The following is a 21347-nucleotide window of genomic DNA, read 5'->3' as shown; positions in this document are numbered from 1 at the left end:
AAGTCCCAGCGACCGAACCAACTGTATCTCCTCCATCTTCACGGGATGAACTCAAACGTCGCGTTCACAGTTCCACATCCCCTGTTTTAGTTTCAAAACAAAACCAACCGAATCCATTCCTTCCCTGTTTCACACGTCTTCATCTCCAAGGCTTCCGGAACATCTCCTCCCGAGTATCCCGTTCAAGATCTTCTCCACGTTGAAGCCCTTCCAGATTTCTCTCATCCGAGATCTTCTCAGCTCCCCCCTCGCGCCTGTAAGCCACGTCTTCTTCCGGATTCCTCCCGTCCGAGATTAACTTCATCCCATTCCGCACTCCATCTCCCCATTCTTCCGGATTTCTCTCACCTGAACCCCCCTGCTTCCTCGGTTCAGCTACTTCCCAGACTTCACGGAAACACCCCATGACCACATCAAATCCCCTGTTTCATCGGATGAAAACCAGAACCTTCTTTCGGATCTCCCAGCTCCCGTATCCCATTCCGAAAGCAACCGTACGCGTCTGGTGCACTTCCCCTGCTTCACATCCGCAGCATCCACAGCTCTACAACAACCATTCCGAGCTTCTGGAAGCCAGCAACCGTCCGAGATCCTCTCCAAAGCCTCCTCCATCGACAACGGATCAGCTCACGTCTTCATCCTTATCGGAACAACTAGAGAGGAAGAGAGAGAGGGGATGCTGAAGCTATAAAAGGAGGGGAGTTCTCTTCTCTTGGACTGATTCCTCCTCTTCCCCCACCGGGGGAGGGAGGCTTCTCCCATCATTCCTAGCTCTGGGAGGCAAGTCCCACGGGAGAAGAAGAAATAAAAAATAGAGGGAGAGAGAAACATTTTGGATATTTTGGGAATAACTTCCCATGTATACAAAAAAATAAGAATGTAGTGCTGAGGGAGGAAGAAAGGAAGCTGATCATGATGCAAATGGGAGCCCGCTGCTGTGCTGCTACTGCCATCCACAACTCCATGGAAGCTTGATCTCCTCTCTAGGGCTGGATGTAGCCCTAACAAAGGGCCAAGGGTTTTTATATTTTTAATTTCTATTCTTCGAGTTGTATAAACCTTATTCTGCTTCTAATGAATATTTTATTTCATCTCATATTTAATTTCTGTGATTTTAAATATTAAGTTTATACAACTGTTCTTCATGATCACTAAGTAAAAATAAGATAGTCCATGCTTAAGGAAGATGCGATGTGCTACCACCTTAGATTAGGGTAGACATTTCATGCTAAACTGAAGATGGATTATGCCCAAATTACTTTTGTGAATTTTTACTTAAATGCTTATTAGGCTTGTAGCCAATTTGCATGATAATCCAAGAATAAAATAAAATATAAATAACCCTTGTTCTGATGTTAGTGGTGAATTCCTTGCCCTAGGTTCTCCTAAACTGATATCCCTTTAATTGCATTTTCTTTTATTGAATTGTTTAGTTCAATAGTCTTCACAAATTCATCATTTTAAATATTTTTATTTTAAGAAAAACAACTATACCCCAATCTCTGTGGATCGATACCCGTAATCACTATCCTACCAGATACGTACTATTGCGTGGTCTTTAAAGTTGACTATCAATTTTTGGCGCCGTTGCCGGGGATTGGTAGCATAGTTGTTTTTCTTTTTATTAAAAAAATTTTCAAAAAAAAAAAATCGAAAAATAAAAAAAAAAGAAATAAAAAAAAATATATAGTTTCTATTTTTACTTTCCTTATCTCTTTTACCTCTCACTAATTTTTGATTTTTCTTTTGATATTATTTGATCAGGAATCAAAGAAAAAAAGTCTGGGACGATCAAACAGGGAATTGCTGGAAAAGGAATGCTGTAGAGGTTTGCTTTTAAAAAAAATTGCTGGAAAAAGTCTCTTTGGTAACCTCTAAACCTTTCTTATTTAGATTGATTCCCAATTAGCAAAAAAAAAAAAAAAAAAAAAAAATTGTGGTGATTGTTTGATTTTAAATTCAGCAAAAGTGTGAATGCATGCCTGATACACATACACAATTAATCCGCACATAGTAAGGGCAATCACCCCAACAAGATAAGAACTGGATTTCATCACCAGATTCTTGCCCAAATTAGGTGAATCAATTCTCACATAGCTATCACGTTAAATAAAATCAATTAGACGTTGGCCCCTAGGGACATTCGAGCTCAATAGGACGAAGATCACCGAAAGTTGCACCAATTTCGCTCTATGGCTCAGTTGATGTCTAGGCAAGCTTTGTCCCTTTAAGGGAGACAGTTCATCTGTTCGAGGCAAGTGAGTTTTAAGTGGGACCTTTGCAAACGCATCGTGATCCCTCCACTTACCTGGGAGCTTACCTGGTCAACTCAGTTCATTAGACCGGATTGGAGGCTTAGGTGCCCTCTTCAAACCAGTTAGGAGCTGTCTAGTGATTTTAGGGCAAACATGAGGAATTGATGTGTTTTTCTTTTAATGCATGCTTAACTGCACCTGATGCGTCTGGCTGAAGACGTTAAACTTAGCGCTTGTTGGGAGGCAACCCAATTCTCATATGATATTTTTGCACATTTATTTATCGCATTTTTTAGGAGTCCTCATATTATTGATGCAACTACGGTAAAATGCTTCTATCCTCCATATGCATCATATTTTCGTCCAAAATAAAAAAAAATATATAAACAATAAAAATAATAATATAATATTCAAAAAAAAAAATTCATCAAAAAAAAAAAAAAAAACATTGAGGACAATGTCTGGTCTAGGTTGGGGGGTATAAGATTCGAATTTTTGAAAAAAAATTTTTGTTTCGAAATTTTTGATTTTGGGAATAAGTATTTCATCTCATATTAAAAAAAAAAAAAAAAAAAAACCTAATTTCTATGCCTTAGTGCTGAAATGATAATCACACAAAGTATATAAAATCTAAAAAGCCCAATAACTAGTCAGGAGTAAGTCAATTTGGGTTCTTTTTATTAAATATTCTTTTAGCGAGTTGTAAGATAATTTTTACTTTGAAATTTCACAACACACATGGCCTGCACTTCTAAGGGTTAGGTTCAACATTATGTTGTTAAGTCTGGTAGCAACCTTGAGTCCTGATGAATCATACCTATCTAATTCACTATTTAAAAAAAAAAAAAAAGTGAATTTAGTCAGGTACATCGAAAAGGGCTACCTATTGTCAAAGGTCAGCGGGCTTGCAATGATGAATCCGAGCATAGGTCCGTAGGGGAGTCTTGATGCCCAACACCTTACGTCATCTGGTGTGGGAGTGTTGACTGAGTGCTCGCTACATGGAGGAATCATTACAAGAGTAAAAGTGCGTAATTTATAAATCTCAAAAAAAAAAAAAAACAAAAAAAAACAATAAAAAAAGAGAAAAAGAAAAAAAATAATAAAATAATATTGACCTTGAAAAAGATGATAGTGTGAAAGCCGTCGTTGTAAAAATTCGAGTAAACTGGAATATTACAGATAAAGCCCATAAGGTATTAAAGTAAATATCCACAACTCTCAAAATCCTGCAAGGTAGGATGATTTTGAATCAGCGAATAGGTCTTATTTGACCAATTCTTGGAAACTACTAGCTTTAGCAGTATTTTGGAAAATCTAAAACCTTAGCTTGTGTATGGTCCATATATCACCAAGCACCCAAGTATAAATAAATCTTACAACTCTCTAACGGAAGCTTAATAATTTCAACTTAAGTTGCATACTAACTTAGAATTCGGGCTGACTTAGTAATTAAAACTTTGTGTGCTTTTGAAATTCTTGGCATTAATGCATTTGAAATTAGATTTTATAAAACAATAAAATAAATTTTTTTCGACACAGTTTGTGGGTATCTGAGCCGGAAACCCTCACGAGACAAAACTCGTCCACTAGGGCCACCTAGGGGTTTAAAGCCTTATTGCATACGGTAAATGCAATCGCGATTCCTGCGAAAGTGAGTTAGCTTTTATTTTGCTTGAGGACTAGCAAAATGTAGGTTGGGGGGTGTGATAAGTGCTAAATAATGCATAAATTAACCTTTTATTCATAGCACTTATCATTATTTTAATTCATATATTTTGTAAATTCAACTAAAAAATGTATTACCTTTACCAGTGCATTTTAATATCAAAGGTAATTCAAGTTTGATTTGATTATTTAATGATTAAGCCTAATGAATGCAGGTCAAGTCAAACTTATTTGGGATGATCCCTGAACCCGAATAACACGCACCCAGGTCCAGTCCTAATCTCCCCTGTTTCATGACCAAAGAACAGGGTCGTCCCAAGACTTCCCAGCCGACCGTCATGTCTCAAAATCTTTTCTCCCAAATCAATCCCAGCTTCTTCTGCATCTTAAGCCCAGGTGCCAACATTCCAATTCTTCCGTATGCAATCCCCTGCATCCCATACCGAGCTTACCCTCCGTTATATCCCAACTGCCAACATACCAGATTTTCCGAGCTCCACGGTTCCACCAAACTCCCTCTAAATCCGTCATCCGAGCTCCAAGTCCACCCCAGCTTATCTCCCCTCCTTTTTGCCCGTGGGATGAACACAAATCCCACGCTCATCCCTCTTCCGAACCCAGCTAACCACCCATAAGCTCAGGCCATCTTCATCACGTCTTCCAGCTTCTCTCCCGTCCGCGATTCAAGGACGACCTCCCAGCTTCTTCATCCTCATCCCGTGAGCATCTCAACCATTCAATCCTCCCACTAAATCCCCAGCGAAGGGATTCTTCCAAAGATCTCCCAGCCAAGTCCCAGCGACCGAACCAACTGTATCTCCTCCATCTTCACGGGATGAACTCAAACGTCGCGTTCACAGTTCCACATCCCCTGTTTTAGTTTCAAAACAAAACCAACCGAATCCATTCCTTCCCTGTTTCACACGTCTTCATCTCCAAGGCTTCCGGAACATCTCCTCCCGAGTATCCCGTTCAAGATCTTCTCCACGTTGAAGCCCTTCCAGATTTCTCTCATCCGAGATCTTCTCAGCTCCCCCCTCGCGCCTGTAAGCCACGTCTTCTTCCGGATTCCTCCCGTCCGAGATTAACTTCATCCCATTCCGCACTCCATCTCCCCATTCTTCCGGATTTCTCTCACCTGAACCCCCCTGCTTCCTCGGTTCAGCTACTTCCCAGACTTCACGGAAACACCCCATGACCACATCAAATCCCCTGTTTCATCGGATGAAAACCAGAACCTTCTTTCGGATCTCCCAGCTCCCGTATCCATTCCGAAAGCAACCGTACGCGTCTGGTGCACTTCCCCTGCTTCACATCCGCAGCATCCACAGCTCTACAACAACCATTCCGAGCTTCTGGAAGCCAGCAACCGTCCGAGATCCTCTCCAAAGCCTCCTCCATCGACAACGGATCAGCTCACGTCTTCATCCTTATCGGAACAACTAGAGAGGAAGAGAGAGAGGGGATGCTGAAGCTATAAAAGGAGGGGAGTTCTCTTCTCTTGGACTGATTCCTCCTCTTCCCCCACCGGGGGAGGGAGGCTTCTCCCATCATTCCTAGCTCTGGGAGGCAAGTCCCACGGGAGAAGAAGAAATAAAAAATAGAGGGAGAGAGAAACATTTTGGATATTTTGGGAATAACTTCCCATGTATACAAAAAAATAAGAATGTAGTGCTGAGGGAGGAAGAAAGGAAGCTGATCATGATGCAAATGGGAGCCCGCTGCTGTGCTGCTACTGCCATCCACAACTCCATGGAAGCTTGATCTCCTCTCTAGGGCTGGATGTAGCCCTAACAAAGGGCCAAGGGTTTTTATATTTTTAATTTCTATTCTTGGAGTTGTATAAACCTTATTCTGCTTCTAATGAATATTTTATTTCATCTCATATTTAATTTCTGTGATTTTAAATATTAAGTTTATACAACTGTTCTTCATGATCACTAAGTAAAAATAAGATAATCCATGCTTAAGGAAGATGCGATGTGCTACCACCTTAGATTAGGGTAGACATTTCATGCTAAACTGAAGATGGATTATGCCCAAATTACTTTTGTGAATTTTTACTTAAATGCTTATTAGGCTTGTAGCCAATTTGCATGATAATCCAAGAATAAAATAAAATATAAATAACCCTTGTTCTGATGTTAGTGGTGAATTCCTTGCCCTAGGTTCTCCTAAACTGATATCCCTTTAATTGCATTTTCTTTTATTGAATTGTTTAGTTCAATAGTCTTCACAAATTCATCATTTTAAATATTTTTATTTTAAGAAAAACAACTATACCCCAATCCCTGTGGATCGATACCCGTAATCACTATCCTACCAGATACGTGCTATTGCGTGGTCTTTAAAGTTGACTATCATCTTCCGGTATATATGTACGGCCTGAAAGGCGCTACAATCCCCCATCATCCAATGAATGCCGTAGAGTAGAGGGTTTCTATCTCCCCTCTGCCCCTCATCCCGTATCCACTTGATCACCATGGTTGAGTGCCCTTTAAGGAGGATGCGCTCAGCCCTCAGTACTTCTCTCGCATAGGTAATACTCTCCTATGCTGCCCTGATCTCAACCCCTATGGCTGTCAATCCAACGATGTATCACCCTTCAGCAGCAATTAGCCTGAGTCATGACTCCTGATCACAAAGTCCATAACATCTTTGTCTCCATTATCGGAAGCGCTACCGTTGAAGTTCACCTTAAGATGGCCGGGGGTGGAGGCTCTCAAGAAACGAAAACGATCCTGGGCGCTATTATAGCAAAGTAGGGGTCCTCGATATCCCTGGCCATTTTAGATGTGGTCATCATGGTAGCCTTAGTGATTTCAACAGCCTGAAGAAGAGCTCTCTCCACTACACTCCTCAAAGGAGCCCACTTGTCTTCAAAGACCTAAGTGTTCCTGTCCAACTATATATGATACGCCAAATAGGCACAGGTGATGCTCCACTCAATCATCCTTGGGCTCCACATGACTTTCCTCATCTGGCGTAGCAGATCATCAGCAGATCAGATGGACCGAGGCAAGAGAAATGAGGCCCTCCTCTAGATCTGTGCTGCCTGTGGGCACCTAAGCAGAACATGGCTAATGGACTCCTCTATGTCAAGACACCTACCATAGATCGGGGTGATCCTAACACTCCTACTAGCCAACATGCTCCTGGTTGGTAGACAGCCCTAAGCCACATTCCATATGAACAAGGCAACACGAGGGTAAACCTGCATCCTCCAAATCCAACCACTGTCCATCTGCCGAACAACTTCCTATCCCATCACCGCCTGTAGGTCCGTGGCACGCACCCTGGCCCTTCCTGTGGCCACTGAAACCAGTCTGTCTGATGTCTCCCAAGCTAAAGGGTAACCTTATAACAATACAACACTCCCTCCATGATGAAAGATGTTTTCTCCTCATCCTCTGGTGCATCTTGATTTGATTATATTTAGAGAAGGCATCCATGAAACTGAGCAGCTCGTGCCCTGAGGTAGCATCCACTAGTTGATCTATCCTCTAGAGCAGAGAGTTGTCCTTTAGGCAGGTTTTGTTGAGATCGGTGAAGTTAATGCAGATTTTACACTTCTCATTTGCCTTCTTCACCATCACCATGTTGGCCAGCTAGTCTAGGTAGTAAACCTCCCAGATAAGCTAGCTCGAAGAAGCTTAACCACCTCTTGATTATGGCTTGTTGCCATTCTTTAGGCAGGCCTTTTTGAGGTTGGTGAAGTCAATGAAGATTTTGCACTTCCTATTTGCCTTCTTCACCATTGTTGCCCAAGGTGACAACCCAAGAGGGAGGGTGAATGGGATTTTTTAAATTTTATGACCCCAAATTAATTTATAAATGAGTACACCATTTAGCCTATGTGAGAGGTATAAATGTAGTGGAAGCAAAAATAATTAAGCTCTAGGCAATTACAAATAAATCACTTTAAGAAATTAAGCTAGAGCAACTACACAATATAATGAGGAAAGTAAAGAAAGAGACACAAAGAAAACACAATGCAAATACAAGCACGTATAGTGGTTCAGTGCACTCTAAGGCGCCTGTGTCTGCTCCCTAAGTGTCCCCTTGGAAATTCACTATAACCCCTCGGATTACAGTTGGATTGTTTTATCGGGCTCATAATCCAAAAACCCATACAGTTGGTTTTATGGGCTCACAAATAAAAACCTAACAGTTGGTTTTACGGGCTCACCAACAAAAACCTACACAGTTGGTTTTACGGGCTCACCAACAAGAACCTTACAAGAAGAATAAGTAAATCAGAATATAAAGCTCCTTAATGAGCAAAATGAAACAAATATGCACTAAGAAAAAGAAAAGAGAATTGTTATCGCTATGAAGATGCTTTTCTTTTCTTTACTAAGATTGCTTCACTCTTTAATGGGTTGGTTGAGCTTTTGAAGGCACTTGAATTCTGCTCAACAACTTTCTTTTAGATTTAAACTGAAGCAATAAATTGAACTCTCTTGAATATGCTCTTTTACTTAAATGCTCACTTAAATTCCCACAAAGATGTTTTTTTCTGATGAATAGTGGCTCTTAAATATTTCTCCAACCTTCAAAAATCAGTTTCTAGCCGTTGGATAGAAGAAACTAGTCGTTTATAGCCGTTGGAGTTATAAAAAGTACTTCTGCAAAACTACCCGTTAGGCTGTCAATCGAGCTGGGGTCGTGATAAGTGCTAAATAATGCATAAATTAATATCTTATTCACAGCACTTATCATTATTTTAATTCACATATTTTGTAAATTCAACTAAAAAAAATGTGTTACCTTCATCATTGCATTTTAATAAATTATTAAAGGTAATTCGAGTTTTACTTATTTATTTACTGATTGAGCCTTATGAATGCAGGTCGAGTCAAACTTATTTGGGATGAGCCCTAAACCCAAATCTATTGAGCTCAAACTTTCCCTCGCATCCGTATCATCTTTCCCTCGCTTCTTCATCACAGATCCACGTCCGAGTTTCTTCCACGTCATTCCTTCCCTTCCCATCCAAAGCTCCCAACTCATCTCCCCATCCCGTGAGCATTTCAAACAGAGCCATCCTCCGTGGGATAAACTCAAATCCCAGCATCCTTATCTTTCTCCACGTCCGTTCCAGCTCCTCTGTTTCACGCAGCCGTAAGCTTGAATCCAGCCATTCACTTGGGTAGTTTCACGTCCACTGTCCGCGATCCAAGACCTCCTCCATCAACAAATCCCACGCTTATCCCATGAACAAAGCCAACCGCAAATCAAAGCCTCTCTTATCCCTTCTTCGGAACAAATCCCAGCATTACGATTCATCTTAACCCCATCCCACTATCAGCCACATCAAACCTCCCAGCCATCAAATCTTATCTCCCAGATTAGATCACCTCCCAAGGATTGCATCTCAAACCTTATCCCATCACCTACGGATTCTCAAATCTCCCAACGTCCCAGCTATTCCGCTCCACGAGTTCATGCGTGCAACCCGAGTCGGCCACGTCCTGCATCTTCCCCTGTTCCAGACTCCACGGAAAGTAGCTCCCAGCATTGCATCCGAACCAGCCTTGCATCCTTATCCCAGCATTCAGATTAACAGCTTAGCATCCATCCAATAGATTCACCTTCATCCCGTGTGCATGCCATTAGGACCCAAGGAACAGATTCCGCATCCCCTGCATCTGCAACATCCCAAACTTCCACACGTGGATCCCAACCTTCTTCTCGTTCCAGATTGAACTTAGCTTTCCATCACCCACGGATAAGCCCAAATCCAGCACTCCATCCTGGCATCCTTATCCTATGCGCCCAGACTTTCTTCCGCTAGATCCCGTTCGTGATCTTCACTTCATCTCCACGGGATAAACTCAAATCCCAGCTCGCTCCCAACCGCTCCGGATCACTTCCTCTGCATCCCAGCAAAACAGACTTCAACCATCCCGTGAATTCCCCCTCTGCTTCCTCGGTTCAGCTTCATCCCATACTTCACGGAATCCCTTGCATCCTCTTCCCCTGTTCTGAAACAAAGCTAACAACCGAACCAAATCCAACATCCCAAACCTCTCACGTCTTCGTCTCCAGCGTTCTCATCTCCATGGATAAGCTCTCAACAACGTCCAAGCTTATCATCTGTTCCCAGTGTTCATTCCCAACCAAATCCAAACACATCCTCCCCTGCTTCGGAACAAGAGGATCATCCTTATCCAGCTGCTAGTCGAGTCCCAACTTCCTCCCGTTCACACGATCAGCTTCCATTCCCACGGATAAGTTCCAGCTCCTCCCAAGCTTCACACAATCCACATCCTCCCCTGTTTCGGAAACAGAATAGAGTTCATCCTCCTTCCCGAGTTTCCTCTCGTTCCGGATTGCTCCCATCATCATCTTCTCCGGATCACGTCCACAAATCAAATCCCCTGCATCTCGGATTACAAGCTTATTCCCTGTTTCAGAACCAACTCTCATCCCCTGCACCTACCAATCGGATCAAACAAAATCCTCCCACGTCTGCCCGTTCGCATGAGATTCTCCCAACGTCCACGGTCTTCCATTGCTTCAGAACAGAGCCGGGATCTTCTCAACGTCCGTGATCAGCTTCCAGCTCAACCTCAAATCCCAGCGTCCACATCATTCCATCATCCAAGATACAACCGAGTTCAAGCTTCCCAGCAGTCACCGATAGACTCAAATCTTCATCCACCGCGTCCAGGGATCAAGGAGGAGAAGTTATCACTTTATCTCGCTGCCTTCCATCCTTATCTTGCACTCGGAAGAGGGGAGGAAAGAGGGCTGGTGAAGGCTATAAAAGGAGGAGGAGACGGATCCCATGGTAATCTCTCTCGGAGGCCAAATCCCACCGGAAGAAGAAGAAACAGAGCAGGGAGAGAAGTTTGGGTATTTTGGGAATGATTTCCCAAAGAAAAAAAAAAGTGATGATAAGAAGGGAGTCGCCGAAGGAAGAGAAGGAAGGAATGGGAGCCCGCTGCTGTGCCACCGCTGCTATCGTCCACGACTCCATGGAAGGCTGATCTTCTCTCTAGGGCCGGATGCAGCCCTAACAAAGAGACACGGATTTTATATATTTAATTTTATATTCTTGGAGTTGTATGAACTTATTGTTTTTTAATGGATATCCTCTTTTATCTCATATTTAATTTCTGTGATTTTAAATATGACGTTTATACAACTGTTCTTCATGATCACTAAGTTAATAGAAGATCACCCATGCTTAGGGAAGATGCAGTGTCCTGCCACATTAGTTTAGGGTAGACATTTCATGCCAACCGAAGATGGATGTTCCTAAATTACTTTTGTGAGATTTTTATTTGAATGCTTATTAGGCTTGTAGTCAATTTGCATGTTAATCCAAGAATAAATTAAAATATAATTAACCTTTGTTCCGATGTTAGTGGTGAATTCCTTGCCCTAGGTTTCCCCCAAACTGATATTATTTTAATTGCATTTCTTATTAAATTGCTTAGTTTAATAGTCTTCACAAATTTCCCTTTTCAAATATTTTTTAAAAAGAAAAACAACTGTACCCCAATCCCTGTGGATCGATACCCGTAATCACTATCCTACCAGATACGTGCTATTGCGTGGTCTTTAAAGTTGACTATCAATTTTTGACGCCGTTGCCGGGGATTGCTAGCATAGTTGTTTTTCTTTTCATAAAAAAAAAACTTCCAAAATATATATATATATATGTATATGTCTAAAATAAAATAAAAATATTTTTTATTTTTGTTACTTTCCTTATCTCTTTTTTCTTACTAATTTTTGATTTTTCTTTTGGTATTATTTGATCAGGAATCGAAGAGGAAATTTGAGACGATCAAAAGGGAACTACTGGAAAAAGAATGTTGTAAAGGTTTGCCTAAAAATTAAAAAAAAAAATTTGCTGGGGAAATTTCCTTTGGTAACCTCTAAACCTTTCTTATTTAAATTGATTCCCAGTTTGCTTGAAATATTGTGATGATTGTTTGATTTTAATTTCAGTAAAAGTGTGAATGCATGCCTGATACACATACACTAATTAATCTGCACATAGTAAGGGCAATCACCCCATCAAGATAATAACTGGATTTCTTCACCAGATTCTTGCCCAAATTAGGTGAACCAATTCGTACATAGCTATCACTTTAATTAAAATCAATTAGACGTTGGCCCCTAGGGACATTCGAGCTCAATAGGACGAAGATCACCGAAAGTTGCACCAATTTCGCTCTGTGGCTCAGTTGATGTCTAGGCAAGCTTTGTCCCAAGGGAGACAGTTCATCTGTTCGAGGCAAGTGGTTTTTAAGTGGGACCTTTGCAACGCATCGTGACCCCCCCACTTACCTGGGAGCTTACCTCGTCAACTCAGTTCATTAGACCGGATTGGAGGCTTAGGTGCCCTCTTCAAACCAGTTAGGAGCTGTCTAGTGATTTTAGGGTAAACATAAGGAATTGATGTGTTTTTCTTTTAATGCATGCTTGACTGCACTTAACTGATTAGAAGAGCTTTAGTGTATGTTAGGGTGTCGTTCCAAATCTTCCGAATTAATACCTTTTGATTCTGAGATAGAGCGTTCTATTAGGGCCCTTCGAGCTGAAATCCGCACCTATAGAACCATAGGATCTGCTCCACCTGTCGAGATGGCTGAAGAACAACCCAAACTCCTGAGGGAGTACTTTACTCCCACCATTTACACTTCCCCATCTTGCATTCGATTACCTGAGGTAGCAGCTGTACAATATGAAATAAAGTCTAGTGTGATCCAAATGCTCCCATCTTTTTATGGGCTCACCAACGAAGACCCATATAAACACCTAGATGAATTTCTTGAGATTTGCACCACTGTCAAGATTCAGAACTTCACTGATGATGCTCTGAAACTTAGATTATTTCCCTTCTCCCTTAAAGACAGAGCCAAGCAATGGATGAATTCTTTAGAAACCGATTCGATTCATTCCTGGGATCAAATGCAACAAGAATTTCTTAAAAAATACTTTTCCATAGGAAGAACGAACCAGTTTAGACGTGCCATCACAAGCTTCTCCCAAACTGAGGGAGAAGAATTTCATGAAACCTGGGAGAGATTTCGGGACCTAATCCGTAAATGCCCGCATCATCAGATACCCAAGTGGCAATTAGTGCAATGCTTTTATGACGGATTGTCTGATCGAAACCGTCAGATGGTTGATGCTTCGTGTGGGGGAACTTTCATGCTTAAGAGTGAGCATGAGGCATGGCAGTTGTTCGAAAACCTCAATGAAAACTCCCTCCACCATGCTTCCTGTTCTTGTCAAGCACCCCCGAGTTCTCAAAGAAAAGGGACCATTTGTGAAATAAGTCATTCTATGGACCTGTCTAGCAAGGTAGATGCATTGTCCCATAAGATTGACCAACTGATGATAGGAGGACATGTCGTTAGCTCTTTCCAAGCACAAGTGTGTGCTATCTGTTCTAGCCCATCCCACCCTATCCATGAGTGCCCCTCAGCACCTCAATTTCCCGAACTCGTGCAAGAACACATCAATGCTGCTCAAACACAGCCTAGACCGGGTAATGATCCGTATTCTAACACTTATAACCCGGGATGGCGCAACCACCCAAATTTCTCTTGGAAGCAGCAGACTCCCAATACTTTCCAACCTTATTCCCAAAACTTTCAACCATTCCAGAATGTTAATCCCTACCGTCCTTCGACTCAATTTCAACACACTCCTCCTCCACATCAAAGAAACACAGCCTTTGAGGAGAAAGTGTTGACCGCCCTTCAAGGTTTGGAAACCATTACACAATTGGTGCACTCTCACACACAATCCATCGCCAAGCTAGAATCCCAAATGGGGCAACTAGCTAATGCACTGAACAAGCGAGAGGAAGGAAAGCTTCCAAGCCAACCAGTGAGTAATCCTAGGGGACAATACATGGCTCAAGAAAATCAACTAAATATAATTCATCATGAACAAGCCAATGCTTTGACTACCCTAAGGAGTGGACGTGTAGTAGACAATAAGATTGGGGGGGATAACAATAAGGAAGGTGGAGAAGAGGATAGAAATGTGTCAAATGAAAATCTAAAACCTTCTTCTTCTTCTTCAGTTAGTCCACATTCTGCCAAAACTCACATTCCAAAAGTTCCATTTTCTGAAGCTCTTAATCACCCTCTCCCTTTGGCAAAAAGGGAACTTCACTAGAGGAGATGATGGAGGTTTTTAAACAAGTCAAAATCAACCTCCCGCTTCTTGATGCTATTAGACAAGTTCCCTCTTATGCCAAATTTCTCAAAGACCTTTGCACCCAAAAGCGAAAATCTAGGACACATGTGCCTAAAAAGGTCTTCCTAACTGAGCAAGTGAGTTCTATTCTCCAACACAACACCCCTCCAAAATTCAAAGATCCTGGTGCTCCCACCATCTCCTGTGTCTTAGGAAATAATTTCATTGATCGAGCACTCTTAGATCTAGGGGCAAGTGTGAACCTTTTATCTTACTCAGTTTATGAGAAACTTGGGTTAGGTGAGTTAAAACTAACCTCGGTATCCCTTCAATTGGCTGATCGATCTGTAAAAACACCACTTGGGATAATTGAAGATGTTCTTGTCAAGGTAGACAAATTCTATTTTCCAGTAGATTTTATCGTCCTTGATATGGAACATGAGCCTAATCCTAAGAAACAAATCCCCGTGATCCTTGGGCGCCCCTTTTTAGCTACAGCCAATGCGAGTATAAATTGTAGAACTGGGGTGATGAATATATCCTTTGGGAATATGAAGGTCAAGTTAAATATATTTCGTGCCTCTGATCAACCCGCAAAGGAAGTTGAGTACTTCCTAATAGATAAAATGGACGATCTTGTAGAAGAAAACCTTTCCTATATTTTGGCAGATGACCTTCTGAAAACATGCTTGGCCCATTTTGACTTTGATATAGAAAAGGCCATAGCAGCAGTCAACTCTATGCCCGACAATCAGTTTTCCACAAATTTTCTTCCTTGGAAAACTCGACATGAGCCCGGTATGATATAATTAAGGATGCACTACGTCTGGCTGAAGACGTTAAACTTAGCGCTTGTTGGGAGGCAACCCAATTCTTGTAGGTTATTTTTGCATATTTTTTTTGTCGCATTTTTTTTGGAAATTTCTTAACAGAAGTCCTCATATTACTGATGCAACTACGGTAAAATGCTTCTATCCTCCATATGCATCATATTTTCGTCCAAAATAAAAAAAATAAAAAAAATAATAAAAAAATAATAAAAATATAATATTATTAAAAAAACATTGAGGACAATGGCTGATCTAGGTTGGGGGTATAAGATTCAAATTTTTTTTTTACGAAATTTTTAGCATTTTTGTATTTTTGAATAAGTTTTTCGAAAAAAAAATCTAATTTCTATGCCTTAATGCTGAAATGATAAATATACAAAGTATATAAAATCTAACAAGCCCAATGATTAGTCAGAAGTAAGACAACTTGAGTTCTTTTTATTAAAAATTCTTTTAGTGAGTTGTAAGATAATTTTTACTTTGGAATTTTACAACACACATAGCCTGCACTTCTAAGGGTTAGGTTCAACATTATGTTGTTAAGTCTGGTAGCAACCTTGAGTCCTGATGAATCATACATATCTAATTCACTATTATCCCATATTTATTAAAAAAATAAAATAAAATAAAAAAAAAAGAAAAAAGTGAATTTAGTCAGGTACATCGAAAAGGGCTACCTATTATCAAAGGTCAGGGGCTTGTATGATGAACCCGAGCATAGGTCCGTAGGGGAGTATTGATGCCCAACACCTTATGTCATATGGTGTGGAAGTTATTGACTGAATGCTCGCTACACGGAGGAATCATTACAAGAGTAAAAGTGCATAATTTATTTATAAATACAAAATAAATAAATTTAAAAAAAAGAAAAAAAAGAGAAAGAGAAAATAATATTGATCTTGAAAAGACGATAGTATGAAAGCCGTCGTTGTAAAAATTCGAGTAAACTGGAATATTACAGATAAAGCCCTTGAGGTATTAAAGTAAACATCCACAACTCTCGAAATTCTGCAAGATAGGATGATTTTGAATCAGTGATTAAGTCTTATCTGACCAATTCTTGGAAACTACTAGTTTTAGCAGTATTTTGGGGATCTAAAGCCTTAGCTTGTGTATGGTCCAGATATCACCGAGCACCCAAGTATAAATAAATCTTACAACTCTCTAACGGAAACTTAATGACCTCAACTTGAATTGCATTTTGACTTAGGCTTTGGGCTGACTTAGTAATTAAAACTTTGTGTGCTTTTGAAATTATTGGCACTTATGCATTTGAAATTAGATTTTATAAAACAGTAAAATAAATTTTTTAGGTAGCGACAGCAGTTTGTGGGTATCTGAGCTGGAAATCCTCACGAGACAAAACTCGTCCACTAGGGCTACCTAGGGATTTAAAGCCTTATTGTATACGGTAAATGCAATCGCGATTCCTGCGAAAGTGAGTTAGTTTTTATTTTGCTTGAGGACTAGCAAAATGTAGGTTGGGAGGTGTGATAAGTGCTAAATAATGCATAAATTAATATCTTATTCATAGCACTTATTATTATTTTAATTCACATATTTTGTAAATTCAACTAAAAAAAATGTGTTACCTTCATCATTGCATTTTAATAAATTATTAAAGGTAATTCGAGTTTTACTTATTTATTTACTGATTGAGCCTTATGAATGCAGGTCGAGTCAAACTTATTTGGGATGAGCCTTAAACCCATATTTATTGAGCTCAAACTTCCCCTCGTATCCGTATCATCTTCCCATCGCTTCTTCATCACAGATCCACGTCCGAGTTTCTTCCACGTCATTCCTTTTTTTTTTTTTTTTTTTTTTTTTGTCCACGTCATTCCTTCCCTTCCCATCCAAAGCTCCCAACTCATCTCCCCATCCCGTGAGCATTTCAAACAGAGCCATCCTCCGTGGGATAAACTCAAATCCCAGCATCCTTATCTTTCTCCATGTCCGTTCCAGCTCCTCTGTTTCATGCAGCCGTAAGCTTGAATCCAGCCATTCACTTGGGTAGTTTCACGTCCACTGTCCGCGATCCAAGGCCTCCTCCATCAACAAATCCCACGCTTATCCCATGAACAAAGCCAACCGCAAATCAAAGCCTCTCTTATCCCTTCTTCGGAACAAATCCCAGCATTACGATTCATCTTAACCCCATCCCACTATCAGCCACATCAAACCTCCCAGCCATCAAATCTTATCTCCCAGATTAGATCACCTCCCAAGGATTGCATCTCAAACCTTATCCCATCACCTACGGATTCTCAAATCTCCCAACGTCCCAGCTATTCCGCTCCACGAGTTCATGCGTGCAACCCGAGTCGGCCACGTCCTGCATCTTCCCCTGTTCCAGACTCCACGGAAAGTAGCTCCCAGCATTGCATCCGAACCAGCCTTGCATCCTTATCCCAGCATTCAGATTAACAGCTTAGCATCCATCCAATAGATTCACCTTCATCCCGTGTGCATGCCATTAGGACCCAAGGAACAGATTCCGCATCCCCTGCATCTGCAACATCCCAAACTTCCACACGTGGATCCCAACCTTCTTCTCGTTCCAGATTGAACTTAGCTTTCCATCACCCACGGATAAGCCCAAATCCAGCACTCCATCCTAGCATCCTTATCCTATGCGCCCAGACTTTCTTCCGCTAGATCCCGTTCGTGATCTTCACTTCATCTCCACGGGATAAACTCAAATCCCAGCTCGCTCCCAACCGCTCCGGATCACTTCCTCAGTTCCTCTGCATCCCAGCAAAACAGACTTCAACCATCCCGTGAATTCCCCCTCTGCTTCCTCGGTTCAGCTTCATCCCATACTTCACGGAATCCCTTGCATCCTCTTCCCCTGTTCTGAAACAAAGCTAACAACCGAACCAAATCCAACATCCCAAACCTCTCACGTCTTCGTCTCCAGCGTTCTCATCTCCATGGATAAGCTCTCAACAACGTCCAAGCTTATCATCTGTTCCCAGTGTTCATTCCCAACCAAATCCAAACACATCCTCCCCTGCTTCGGAACAAGAGGATCATCCTTATCCAGCTGCTAGTCGAGTCCCAACTTCCTCCCGTTCACACGATCAGCTTCCATTCCCACGGATAAGTTCCAGCTCCTCCCAAGCTTCACACAATCCACATCCTCCCCTGTTTCGGAAACAGAATAGAGTTCATCCTCCTTCCTGAGTTTCCTCTCGTTCCGGATTGCTCCCATCATCATCTTCTCCGGATCACGTCCACAAATCAAATCCCCTGCATCTCGGATTACAAGCTTATTCCCTGTTTCAGAACCAACTCTCATCCCCTGCACCTACCAATCGGATCAAACAAAATCCTCCCACGTCTGCCCGTTCGCATGAGATTCTCCCAACGTCCACGGTCTTCCATTGCTTCAGAACAGAGCCGGGATCTTCTCAACGTCCGTGATCAGCTTCCAGCTCAACCTCAAATCCCAGCGTCCACATCATTCCATCATCCAAGATACAACCGAGTTCAAGCTTCCCAGCAGTCACCGATAGACTCAAATCTTCATCCACCGCGTCCAGGGATCAAGGAGGAGAAGTTATCACTTTATCTCGCTGCCTTCCATCCTTATCTTGCACTCGGAAGAGGGGAGGAAAGAGGGCTGGTGAAGGCTATAAAAGGAGGAGGAGACGGATCCCATGGTAATCTCTCTCGGAGGCCAAATCCCACTGGAAGAAGAAGAAACAGAGGAGGGAGAGAAGTTTGGGTATTTTGGGAATGATTTCCCAAAGAAAAAAAAAAGTGATGATAAGAAGGGAGTCGCCGAAGGAAGAGAAGGAAGGAATGGGAGCCCGCTGCCACTGCTGCTATCGTCCACGACTCCATGGAAGGCTGATCTTCTCTCCAGGGCCGGATGCAGCCCTAACAAAGGGATACGGGTTTTATGTATTTAATTTTATATTCTTGGAGTTATATGAACTTATTGTTTTTTAATGGATATCCTCTTTTATCTCATATTTAATTTCTGTGATTTTAAATATGACGTTTATACAACTGTTCTTCATGATTACTAAGTTAATAGAAGATCACCCATGCTTAGGGAAGATGCAGTATCCTGCCACATTAGTTTAGGGTAGACATTTCATGCCAACCGAAGATGGATGTTCCTAAATTACTTCTGTGAGATTTTTATTTGAATGCTTATTAAGCTTGTAGTCAATTTGCATGTTAATCCAAGAATCAATTAAAATATAATTAACCCTTGTTCCGATGTTAGTGGTGAATTTCTTGCCCTAGGTTTCCCCCAAACTGATATTATTTTAATTGCATTTCTTGTTAAATTGCTTAGTTTAATAGTCTTCACAAATTTCCCTTTTCAAATATTTTTTAAAAAGAAAAACAACTGTACCCCAATCCTTGTGGATCGATACCCGTAATCACTATCCTACCAGATACGTGCTATTGCGTGGTCTTTAAAGTTGACTATCAGGTCGATCCGAGCAGATCTAGGGTCGACTCGAACTTTGGTGGAGTCGGCTGTGACAGAAGTTCCAGAGAGCAAATTCCTGCTAATTCTGGTTGGGGTCGACCCGAGTTTTGATGGGGTCGACTCGAGTTTATTTGGGGTCGACTCGAACTTTGGTGGAGTCGGCTCTGACAAAGGTTCTAGAGAGCAAATTTCTATTGATGTTGGTTGGGGTCGACCCGAGTTTTGATGGGGTCGACTCGAGTTCTGGGTGCTGAAAAACCAAGCTTCTGTCTTGACTGTTGGGGTCGATCCGAGTACTGTGCCAAATTTTCTGGGGTCGACCCGAAGCCTATGCCAAATGTACCAAGTGTGCCAAATGTGCTAGGATCGGCTCCAAACTTTCTGGGGTCGACTCTAATCCTGATTTTCTGCATTTTTAGATTAGATTTGCACATACAACTTATAAAAGACATTGTAGGTTATTTATTTTCATTTATGATACTTGGCACATGAAAGTTTCATCTTTTTAAATATGGAAAAGATAAAATTGCACTTCAGCTAAGCAAACTTGACGCTTAAGTTTATCAAACTGAAACTTAGATTTTCCCTCAAGTTCTTGCATTAAATTGGTCTTTAGATGAGTTCTGGAGAGTTGTTTTAATTGTATTAGTAAAGTGTGTCAAGAATGTATCATTTCTTTCTTCCTTAAATATTTATGTATTAGATCAACTGAATTACTTAATTTAAAAGCATTAATACTACAATATGACCTCAATGGCTTTGTAAACATCAAAATCACACTAGGGTCAACAATCTTTCCCTTTTTGATGATTACAAAATATTGAGTATAAGCAAATTGACATTCATATTAAAAGTTAGGTTTAGTATGTGTGAAGTGCTTTTGGTTCAAGAGTATCAAGATAGTATCATGATAGTCTAATTAAAGACCATATCATATAGCATAAGTTGAACCAAAAACTCTTCCTATCTTATCCAAATAGGTGCCAAAAGAATTTCAGCTTTGCTCCCCCTTACTCTTGTGTATCATTAAAGCAAAAATTTCCAAAAGTATGTATCAAAGCAAGAGTTTAAGGTTTATATTGAGGCAAGACAAATTTCTATAATCAAGTATTAGAACTTAAGCAAGATTATATGGATATATATCAGAGTTTATGATTATGTGCCAAATGCTTATGTATCATGCCTTCTTATGTATCTAGACTTACGTATCATGACTTCACATGTATCAAGACTCATGCATCGTGAATTCTCATGTATCAGGACTTATGTATCATGAGTTCTCATGTATCATGAATTCTCATGTATTAAGACTTATGTATAAATTTCTTATGAATAAAATTTCTTATGAATAAGGAGCTTATGTATTAAGAAATTTTTTTATGTATCAAAATTTTAAATTTCAGACTTTCTTTTTGTCTTATCTCCTCCTTAAGTATATAAGATTTACCTCTTTGTTTAAGGGTTAATACTCATATTTTCTTCCTTGTTCTCATATTTTCTCCCCCATTCAATCTTTCTTATAGAATTTGCTTATAGTTTATCTCTCATATTTTCTCCCCCTTTTTGTTATCATCAAAAAGAATAAATGAATAAATGAAAGGGATAGCATGGTAATGAACATCACAAAGATCATAACTCAAGAGAAAACATTGTATTTCATCTATGCCAAAAGTACAATATTTTAGAGAAGAAATACAAACAACCATATAGAGTAAATACAAGTCAAAACAAATATAAGATCTAGGAGACACCCTAATCACTATCATGAGTTGTCCTAGAGGGTGCTCCTGTAATCCTGCCACTAGGCCTACCAAAAGGATCTATGGTCTGAGAAGAAGTTCTAGCTCTCCTAGTGTAGGTAGTGAAAGGGGGTTTAGGCTGTTGGGGATGGGATGGTCTGCGAGAAGTAGTCGTCCTAAAGACTGGCTAGCTCTATGCCAATACGTCAGAATCAGCACCACGAGACCC

General features: G+C 40.8%; 1 long non-coding RNA gene across 1 annotated transcript; it reads left to right on the top strand.

Annotated features, from left to right (window-relative positions):
• The first annotated feature begins 8876 nt into the window (after positions 1–8876).
• LOC148703419 (uncharacterized) lies at positions 8877–18904 on the top strand. The gene is made up of 2 exons (XR_015987008.2): positions 8877–11760; positions 16601–18904. It is a non-coding gene; the product is annotated as an uncharacterized LOC148703419 (long non-coding RNA).
• Positions 18905–21347: the final 2443 nt, after the last annotated feature.

This window comes from Phoenix dactylifera, chromosome 5, assembly GCF_051530095.1.
Source record: "Phoenix dactylifera cultivar Ajwa chromosome 5, Ajwa_hap1_PhDact_Kaust_v1.1, whole genome shotgun sequence".
In the NCBI taxonomy this organism is placed as follows: Eukaryota; Viridiplantae; Streptophyta; class Magnoliopsida; order Arecales; family Arecaceae; genus Phoenix; species Phoenix dactylifera.
This window is presented reverse-complemented; position numbering and strand designations above follow the sequence as displayed.